This window comes from Cupressus sempervirens, chromosome 8, assembly GCF_028749045.1.
Source record: "Cupressus sempervirens isolate cs-2001-9-10 chromosome 8, ASM2874904v1, whole genome shotgun sequence".
In the NCBI taxonomy this organism is placed as follows: Eukaryota; Viridiplantae; Streptophyta; class Pinopsida; order Cupressales; family Cupressaceae; genus Cupressus; species Cupressus sempervirens.
The window spans coordinates 750833454-750844753 of record NC_143125.1 but is presented as its reverse complement, the minus strand read 5'-3'; positions in this window follow the sequence as shown (position 1 = coordinate 750844753).

Here is an 11300-nt window from a genome sequence, read left to right as displayed (position 1 = left end):
TAGAACCCCTAGGGACATATTCGAATTGTTCATATGGGTCAAAGTGGGTCATAGGGTGACCTATGACCCCCTTTGACCCATAAAACAATGACATATATCTCTAGGGGTCCTATAACCCATAGGGACATTCAAATCATTCATATGGGTCAAAGGGGGTCATAGGGTGACCTATGACCCCCTTTGACCCATTAAACGATGACATATGTCTCTAGGGGTCTTAGAACCCCTAGGAACATATTCGAATTGTTCATATGAGTCAAATGGGGTCATAGGGTGACCTATGACCCCCTTTGACCTATTAAACGACGACATATGTCGCTAGAAGTCCTAAAACTCCTAGGGACATATTCAAATTGTTCATATGGGTCAAAAAGGGTCATAAGGTGACCTATGACCCCCTTTGACCCATTAAACGACGACATATGTCTCTAAGGGTACTATAACCCTTAGGGACATATTCGAATCATTCATATGGGTCAAAGAGAGTCATATTGTGCCTTATGCCACCCATGACCCATTAAACGACGACATATGTCGCTAGAGGTCCTCGAACCCCTAGGAACATATTTGAATGGGTCATATGGGTCAAAGGGGGTCATAGGGTGGGCTATGACCCCCTTTGACCCATTAAAGGATGACATATGTCGCTATAGGTCCTTGGAACCATAAGAACATATTTGAATAGGTCATATGAGTTAAAAAGGGTCATAGGTCACCCTATGACCCCCTTTGACCCATTAAACGATGACATATGTCGCTAGAGGTCTTCAGACCTCTAAGAACATATTCGAATGGGTCATATGGGTCAAAGGGGGTCATAGGGTGACCTATGACTGTCTTTGACCCATTAAATGATGACATATGTCCCTAGGGGTTCTAGGACCCTTAGGGACATATTCGAATGGCTAATATAGGTCAAACAGGGTCATAGGGTGACCTATGACTCACTTTGACCAATTAAACGACAACATATGTCTCTAGGGGTTTTAGAATCCCTAGGGACATATTCGAATGGGTAATATGAGTCAAAAGGGGTCATAGGGTGACCTATGACCCTCTTTGACCCATTAAATGACAACATATGTCGGCAAGGGTCCTCGAACCCCTAAGAACATAGTCGAATGGGTCATATGGGTCAAAGGGGTTTTGACCCATATGAACGATTGAAATATGTCGCTAGGGGTCCTAGGACCCCTAGGGACATATTTGAATCGTTCATATGAGTCAGGGGGGTCATAGGTGACCTATGACCCCCTTTGACCCATTAAATGACGTCATATGTCTCTAGGGGTCCTAGCATCCTTAGGGACATATTCGAATTATTCATATGGGTCAAACGGGGTCATAGGGTGACCTATTACCCCTTTTGACCCATTAAATGATGGCATATGTCTCTAGGGGTCCTATAACTCCTAGGGACATATTCGAATCATTCATATGGGTCAAAGGGGGGCATAGGGTGACCTATGACACGCTTTGACCCATTAAACGATGACATATGTCCCTAGGACATATTCGAATTGTTCATATGGGTCAAAGGGGGTCATAGGGTGACTAATGACCCCCTTTGACCCATTAAATGATGACATATGTCCCTAGGGGTTCGAGGACCATTAGGGACATATTTGAATCGTTTACATGGGTCAAAGGGGGTCACAAGTCAACCATTGACCCCGTTTGACGCATTAAACGATGACATATGTCCTAGGGTCCTAAGGTGACCTATGACCCCCTTTGACCCATTAAATGATGATATATGTCTCTAGGGGTCCTAGAACCCCTAGGGACATACTCAAATTGTTCATATGGGTCAACCTATGACCCTCTTTGATCCATTAAACGACAACATATGTCGCTAGGGGTCCTTGAACCCCTAAGAACATATTCGAATGGGTCATATGGGTCAAAGGGGGTCATAGGGTGACCTACGACCCCCTTTGACCCATTAAACTATGATATATGTCGCTAGGGGTCGTAAAACCCCTAGGGACATATTCAAATTGTTCATATGAGTCAAAGGGGGTCATAGGGTGACCTATGACCCCCTTTGACCCATTAAACGATGACATATGTTTCTAGAATTCTATAACCCCTAGGGACGTATTCGAATCGTTAATATGGGTCAAAGGGAGTCATAGGGTGCCTTATGACACCCTTTGACCCATTAAATGATGACATATGTCGCTAGGGGTCCTCGGACCCATAAGAACATATTCGAATGGGTCATATGGCACAAAGGGGGTCATAGGGTGAGCTATGACCTCATTTGACCCATTAAACGACGACATATGTCGCTAGAGGTCATTGGACCCCTAGGAACATATTCGAATGGGTCATATGGTTTAAAAGGGTCATAGGGTGTCACCCCCTTTGACCCATTAAACGACGACATATGTCGCTAGAGGTCTTCGGACCCCTAAGAACATATTCGAATGGGTCATATGGGTCAAAGGGGGTCATAGTGTGACCTATGACCCCCTTTGACCCATTAAATGATGACATATGTCTCTAGGGGTTCTAGAACCCCTAGGGACATATTCAAATCATTCATATGGGTCAAAGGGGGTCATAGGGTGACATATGACACCCTTTGACCCATTAAACAATGACATATGTCCCTAGGACGCCTAGGGACATATTCGAATTGTTCATATCGGTCAAAGGGGGTCATAAGGTGACCTATGACCCGCTTTGATCTATTAAACAATGACATATGTCTCTAGTGGTCCTAGAACCCCTAGAGACATATTCGACTTGTTCATATGGGTCAAAGGGGATCATAGGGTGACCTATGACCCCCTTTGACCCATTAAACGATGACATATGTCTCTAGGGGTCCTATAACCCATAGGGACATATTTAAATCGTTCATATGGGTCAAAGAGGGTCATAGGGTGACCTATGACCCTCTTTGACCCATTAAATGATGACATATGTCTCAAGGGGTCCTAAAACCCCTAGGGACATATTTGAATTGTTCATATGGGTCAAAGGGAGTCATAGGGTGACCTATGACCCCCTTTGACCTATTAAATGATGACATATGTCACTAGGGGTCCTAAAACCCCTAGGGACATTCAAATTGTTCATATGGGTCAAAAAGGGTCATAGGGTGACCTATGACCCCTTTTGACCCATTAAACGATGACATATGTCTCTAAGGGTACTATAACCCCTAGGAACATATTTGAGTCATTCATATGAGTCAAAAGGAGTCATATGGTGTCTTATGACACCCTTGGACCCATTAAACGACGACATATGTTGCTAGAGGTCCTCGGACCCCTAGGAACATATTCGAATGGGTCATATGGGTCAAAGGGGGTCATAGAGTGAGCTATGACCCCCTTTGACCCATTAAACGATGACATATGTCGCTATAGGTCCTCAGACCCCTAAAAACATATTTGAATGGGTCATATGAGTCAAAAAGGGTCATAGGGTGACCTATGACCCCCTTTGACCCATTAGACAATGACATATGTCACTAAAGGTCTTCGGACCTCTAAGAACATATTCGAATGGGTCATATGGGTCAAAGGGGGTCATAGAGTGACCTATGACTGCCTTTGACTCATTAAACGATGACATATGTCTCTAAGGGTCCTAGAACCCCTAGGGACATATTCAAATCGTTCATATGGGTCAAAGGAGGTCATAGGGTGACCTATGACACCCTTTGACCCATTAAACGACGACATATGTCCCTAGGACCCCTAGAGACATATTCGAATCATTCATATGGGTCAAAGTGGGTCATAGGGTGACCTATGACCCCTTTTAACCCATTAAACAATAACATATGTCTCTAGGGCTCCTAAAACCCCTAGATACATATTCGAATTGTTCATATGGGTCAAACGGGGTCATAGGGTAACCTATGACTTCCTTTGACCCATTAAACTATGACATATGTCTCTAGGGGTCCTACAACCTCTAGAGACATATTCAAATCGTTCATATGGGTCAAAGAGGGTCATAGGTCCTATGACCCTTTTTGACCCATTAAACGACGACATATGTCTCGAGGGGTCCTAAAACTCCTAAGAACATATTTGAATTGTTCATATGGGTCAAAAGGGGTCATAGGTCTTTTGACCCATTAAATAATGACATATGTCTCTAAGGGTCCTATAACTGCTAGGGACATATTCAAATCGTTCATATGGGTCAAAGGGGGTCATAGTGTGACCTATGATACCCTTTGACCCATTAAATGACAACATATGTCCCTAGGGGTCCTAGGACCCTTAGAGACATATTTGAATCGTTCATATGGGTCAAAGGGGGTCACAAGGTGACCTATGACCCCCTTTGACCTATTTAATGATGACATATGTCTCTAAGGGTCCTAGAACCCCTAAGGACATATTCGAATTGTTCATATGGGTCAAAGGGGGTCATAGGGTGACCTATGACCCTCTCTGACCCATTAAACGATAACATATGTCGCTAGAGATCTTCGAACCCATAGGAACATATTCGAATAGGTCATATAGGTCAAAGGGAGACATAGGGTGACCTATGACCCCCTTTGACCCATTAAACGACGACATATGTCACTAGGGTTCCTAAAACTCTTAGGGACATATTCAAATTCTTCATATGGGTCACCCTATGACCCCTTTTGACCCATTAAACGATGACATATGTGTCTAGGGGTCCTATAACCACTAGGAACATATTCGAATCGTTCATATGGGTCAAAGGGAGTCATAGGGTGCCTTATGACACCCTTTGACCCATTAAACTACGACATATGTCGCTAGGGGTCCTCGGACCCCTGAAAACATATTCGAATGAGTCATATGGGTCAAAGGGGGTCATAGGGTGACCTATGACCCTCTTTGACCCATTAAACGATGACATATGTCTGTAGGGGTCTTAGAAACCATAAGGACATATTCAAATCGTTCATATGGGTCAAAGAGGGTCATAGGGTGACCTATGACATGCTTTAACCCATTAAACGATGACATATGTCCCCAGGGGTCCTAGGACCCCTACGGACATATTCGAATCGTTCATATGGGTCAAATGAGGTCATAGGGTGACCTATGACCCCCTTTGACCCATTCAACAATAACATATGTCGCTAGAGGTCCTCGGACCCCTAAGAACACATTCGAATGGGTCATATGGTTCAAAAGGGGTCATAGGGTGACTTATGACCCCCTTTGACCCATTAAACAATGACATATGTCGCTAGATGTCCTCGGACACCTAGGAACATATTCGAATAGGTCATATGGGTCAAAGGGGGTCATAGGGTGACTTATGACCCCCTTTTGACCCATTAAACGATGACATATGTCTCTAGGGGTTCTAGAACCCTTAGGGACATATTCAAATCATTCATATGGGTCAAAGGAGGTCATAGGGTGACCTATGACAACCTTTGACCCATTAAATGACAACATCTATCCCTAGGACCCCTAAAGACATATTTGAATCGTTCATATGAGTCAAAGGTGGTCATAGGGTGACCTATGAACCCATTTGATCCATTAAACAATGACATATGTCTCTAGGGGTCCTAGAACCCCTAGGGACATATTCGAATTGTTCATACGAGTCAAAGGGGGTCATAGGATGACTTATGAACCCCTTTGACCCATTAGACGATGACATATGTCTCTAAGGGTCCTATAACCCCTAGGGACATATTCAAATCGTTCATATGGGTCAAAGGGGGTCATAGGGTGACCTATGACCCCCTTTGGCCCATTAAACGACGACATATGTCTCTAGGGGTCGTAGAACCCCTAGGGACATATTCGAATTATTCATATGGGTCAAAGAGGGTAATAGGGTGACTTATCAACCTTTTTGACCCATTAAATGAGGACATATGTCGCTAGGAGTCCTAAAACCCATAAGGACATATTCAAATTGTTCATATGGGTCAAAGGGGGTCATAGGGTGACCTATGACCCCCTTTAACCCATTAAATGACGACATATGTCTCTAGGGGTACTATAACCCCTAGAGACATATTTGAATCGTTCATATGGGTCAAAGGGAGTCATAGGGTGCCTTATGACACCCTTTGACTGATTAAACGACGACATATATTGCTAGAGGTCTTCGGACCCTTTGGAGCATATTCGAATGGGTCATATAGGTCAAAGGGGGTCATAGGGTGAGCTATGACCCCCTTTGACTTATTAAACGATGACATATGTCGATATAGGTCCTCGGACCTCTAAGAACATATTTGAATGGGTCATATGGATCAAAAAGGGTCATAAGATGACCTATGACCCCCTTTGACCCATGAAACGATGACATATGTCGCTAGAGGTCCTCGGACCTCTAAGAACATATTTGAATGGGTCATATGGGTCAAAGGGGGTCATAGGGTGACCTATGACCCCCTTTGACCCATTAAACGATGACATATGTCTCTAGGGGTCCTAGAGCCCCTAGAGACATATTCAAATCGTTCATATGGGTCAAAAGGGGTCATAGGGTGACCTATGACACCGTTTGACCCATTAAACGATGACATATGTCCCTAGAATCCTTTGAGACATATTTGAATCGTTTATATGGATCAAAGGGGGTCATAGGGTGACCTATAACCCCCTTTGACCCATTAAACAATGACATGTGTCTCTAGGGGTCTTAGAACCCCTAGGGGCATATTCGAATTGTTCATATGGGTCAAAGGGGGTCATAGGGTGACCTATGACCCCCTTTCACCCATTAAACGACAACATATGTCTCTAGGGTTCCTATAACCCCTAGGGACATATTCAAATCGTTCATATGGGTCAAAGGGGGTCATAGGGTGACCTATGACCCCCTTTGACTCATTAAACGACGACATATGTCTCTAGGGGTCCTAGAGCCCTTAGGGACATATTCAAATTGTTCATATGGGTCAAAGGGGGTCACAGGGTGACCTATGACCCCATTTGACCCATTAAACGATGACATATATTTCTAAGGGTCCTATAACCCCTAAGGACATATTCAAATCATTCATATGGATCAAAAGGGGTCATAGTGTGACCTATGACACCCTTTGACCCATTAAATGATGACATATGTCCCTAGGGGTCCTAAGACCCCTAGAGACATATTTGAATCATTCATATGGGTCAAAGGGGGTCACAGAGTGACCTATGACCCCCTTTGACCCATTAAATGATGACATATGTCTCTAGGGGTCCTAGAACCCCTAGGCACATATTCGAATTGTTCATATGGATCAAAGAGGGTCATAAGGTGACCTGTGACCCTTTCTGACCCATTAAACGACAACATATGTCACTAGGGGTTCGAGGACCCCTAAGATCATATTTGAATAGGTCATATGGGTCAAAGGGGGTCATAGGGTGACCTATGACCCCCTTTGACCCATTAAATGATGACATATGTCACTAGGGGTCCTAAAACCCCTAGGGACATATTTAAATTGTTCATATGGGTCAAAGGGGGTTATAGGGTGACCTATGACTCCTTTTGACCCATTAAACGATGACATATGTCTCTAGGGGTTCTATAACCCCTAGGGACATATTCGAATCATTCATATGGGTCAAAGGGAGTCATAGGGTGCCTTATGACACTCTTTGACCCATTAAACGATGACATATGTCGCTAGGGGTCCTCGGAGCTCTAAGAACATATTCGAATGGGTCATATGGGTCAAAGGGGGTCATAGGTTGACCTATGACCCCCTTTGACCCATTAAATGATGGCATATGTCTCTAGGGGTCCTAGAACCCCTAGGGACATATTCAAATCGTTCATATGGGTCAAAGGGGGTCATAGGGTGACCTGTGACACTCTTTGACCCATTAAACAACAACATATGTCCCTAGGGGTCCTAAGACCCCTAAGGACATATTCGAATCATTCATATGGGTTAAAGGGGGTCATAGGTCAACCATTAAACGATGACATATGTCGCTAGAGGTCTTCGGACCCTTAGGAACATATTCGAATGGGTCATATTGGTCAAAAGGGGTCATAGGGTGACCTATGACCCCCTTTGACTCATTAAACGATGACATATGTCTCTAGGGGTCATAAAACCCCTAGGGACATATTCGAATGGGTCATATGAGTCAAAAGGGGTCATAGGGTGACCTATGACCCTCTTTGATCTATTAAATCACGACATATGTCTCTAGGGGTCCTAGAATCTCATGGACATATTCGAATTGTTTATATGGGTCAAAGGGGTTCAGAGGGTGACCTGTGACCCTCTTTGACCCATTAAACGACAACATATGTTGCTAGGGGTCCTCAGACTCTTCGAAACATATTCGAATGGGTCATATGGGTCAAAGGGGGTCATAGGGTGACCTATGACCCCCTTTGACCTATTAAACGATGACATATGTCTCTAGGGGTCCTATAACCCTTAGGGACATATTCGAATCGTTCATATGGGTCAAAGGGAGTCATAGGATGACCTATGACACCCTTTGACTCATTAAATGACGACATATGTCGCTAGGGGTTCTCGGACCCCTAGAAACATATTCGAATGGGTCATATGAGTCAAAGGGGGTCATAGGGTGACCTATGACCCCTTTTGACCCATTAAACGACGACATATGTCTCTAGGGGTCTTAGAACCCTTAGGAACATATTCAAATTTTTCATATGGGTCAAAGGGGGTCATAGGGTGACCTATGACCCCCTTTGACCCATTAAACGATGACATATGTCTTTAGGGGTCCTATAACCCCTAAGGACATATTCAAATCGTTCATATGGGTCAAAGGGGGTCATTGGTCACACCCATTAAACGACGACATATGTCTCTAGGGGTCCTATAACCCTTAGGGACATATTTGAATCGTTCATATGGGTCAAAGGGGGTCATAGGGTGACCTATGACACCCTTTGACCCATTAAACGATGACATATGTCCTTACGGGTCCTAGGACCCTTAAGGACATATTTGAATCGTTCATATGGGTCAAAGGGTGTCATAGGGTGCCCTATGACCCCCTTTGACCCATTAAATGACGACATATGTCTTTAGGGGTCCTATAACCCCTAGGGACATATTCAAATCATTCATATGGGTCAAAGGGGGTCATAGAGTGACCTATGACCCCCTTTGACCTATTAAACGACGACATATGTCCCTAGGGGTCCTAGGACCCCTAAGGACATATTCGAATCGTTCATATGGGTTAAAGGGGGTCATAGGTCAACTATTAAACGACGACATATGTCGCTAGAGGTCTTCGGACCCTTAGGAACATATTCGAATGGGTCATATTGGTCAAAAGGGGTCATAGGGTGACCTATGACCCCCTTTGACTCATTAAACGATGACATATGTCTCTAGGGGTCATAGAACCCCTAGGGACATATTCGAATGGGTCATATGAGTCAAAAGGGGTCATAGGGTGACCTATGACCCTCTTTGATCTATTAAATCACGACATATGTCTCTAGGGGTGCTAGAATCTCATGGACATATTCGAATTGTTTATATGGGTCAAAGGGGTTCAGAGGGTGACCTGTGACCCTCTTTGACCCATTAAACGACAACATATGTTGTTAGGGGTCCTCGGACTCTTCGAAACATATTCGAATGGTTCATATGGGTCAAAGGGGGTCATAGGGTGACCTATGACCCCCTTTGACCTATTAAACGATGACATATGTCTCTAGGGGTCCTATAACCCTTAGGGACATATTCGAATCGTTCATATGGGTCAAAGGGAGTCATAGGATGACCTATGACACCCTTTGACTCATTAAATGACGACATATGTCGCTATGGGTTCTCGGACCCCTAAAAACATATTCGAATGGGTCATATGAGTCAAAGGGGGTCATAGGGTGACCTATGACCCCTTTTGACCCATTAAACGACGACATATGTCTCTAAGGGTCTTAGAACCCTTAGGAACATATTCAAATTTTTCATATCGGTCAAAGGGGGTCATAGGGTGACCTATGACCCCCTTTGACCCATTAAACGATGACATATGTCTTTAGGGGTCCTATAACCCCTAAGGACATATTCAAATCGTTCATATGAGTCAAAGGGGGTCATAGTGTGACCAATGACCCCCTTTGACCCATTAAACGACGACATATGTCTCTAGGGGTCCTATAACCCTTAGGGACATATTTGAATCGTTCATATGGGTCAAAGGGGGTCATAGGGTGACCTATGACACCCTTTGACCCATTAAACGACAACATATGTCCTTACGGGTCCTAGGACCCTTAAGGACATATTTGAATCGTTCATATGGGTCAAAGCGGGTCATAGGGTGCCCTATGACCCCCTTTGACCCATTAAATGACGACATATGTCTTTAGGGGTCCTATAACCCCTAGGGACATATTCAAATCGTTCATATGGGTCAAAGGGGGTCATAGAGTGACCTATGACCCCCTTTGACCTATTAAACGGCGACATATATTTTTAAGGGTCCTATAACCCCTAGGGACATATTCGAATCATTCATATGGGTCAAAGGGGGTCATAGGGTGACCTGTGACACCCTTTGACCCATTAAACGATGACATATGTCTTTAGGGGTCCTAGGACCCTTAAGGACATATTCGAATCATTCATATGGGTCAAAGGAGGTCATAAGGTGCCCTATGACCCCCTTTGACCCATTAAACGACGACATATATCCCTAAGAGTCCTTGGGACATATTCGAATGGACCATATGGGTCAAAGGGGGTCATAGGGTGACCTAATACCATTAAACAACGACATATGTCCCTAGGGGTTCTTGGACCTCTACGGACATATTTAAATCGTTCGTATGTATATGGGTTAAAAAATGAAAGGATATATATATATATATATATATATATATATATATATATATATATATAGTATTTATACTATTTTATGATAATATAAATAAACATTAAATATTAATATTATCATATCTATAGTAATAATAATAATACTATTATAGCTATAATAATAATATATATATTAATACTATATTGTATCATAATAATAATAATTTAATATAAATAAAGACTAAATATTTACACTATTATATCTATAGTAATAATATTAATACTATTGCGGGTATAGTAATATTGATATTTTAGCTATATTAATACTATATATTAATATTACTATATATTAATTCTATTATATATTAATACTATTGATACTTTGTATTAATACTATTATACTATTAATACTATTATATATTAATACTACTATACTATTAGCTTAGTAATAAACCAAAGTCGAAAAATTATAGCAAGTTTTCCCTCCAAAAATTCACTTTACAATATCAGATATCCAATTTCAAATCGAATATCCGATTTTACTGGC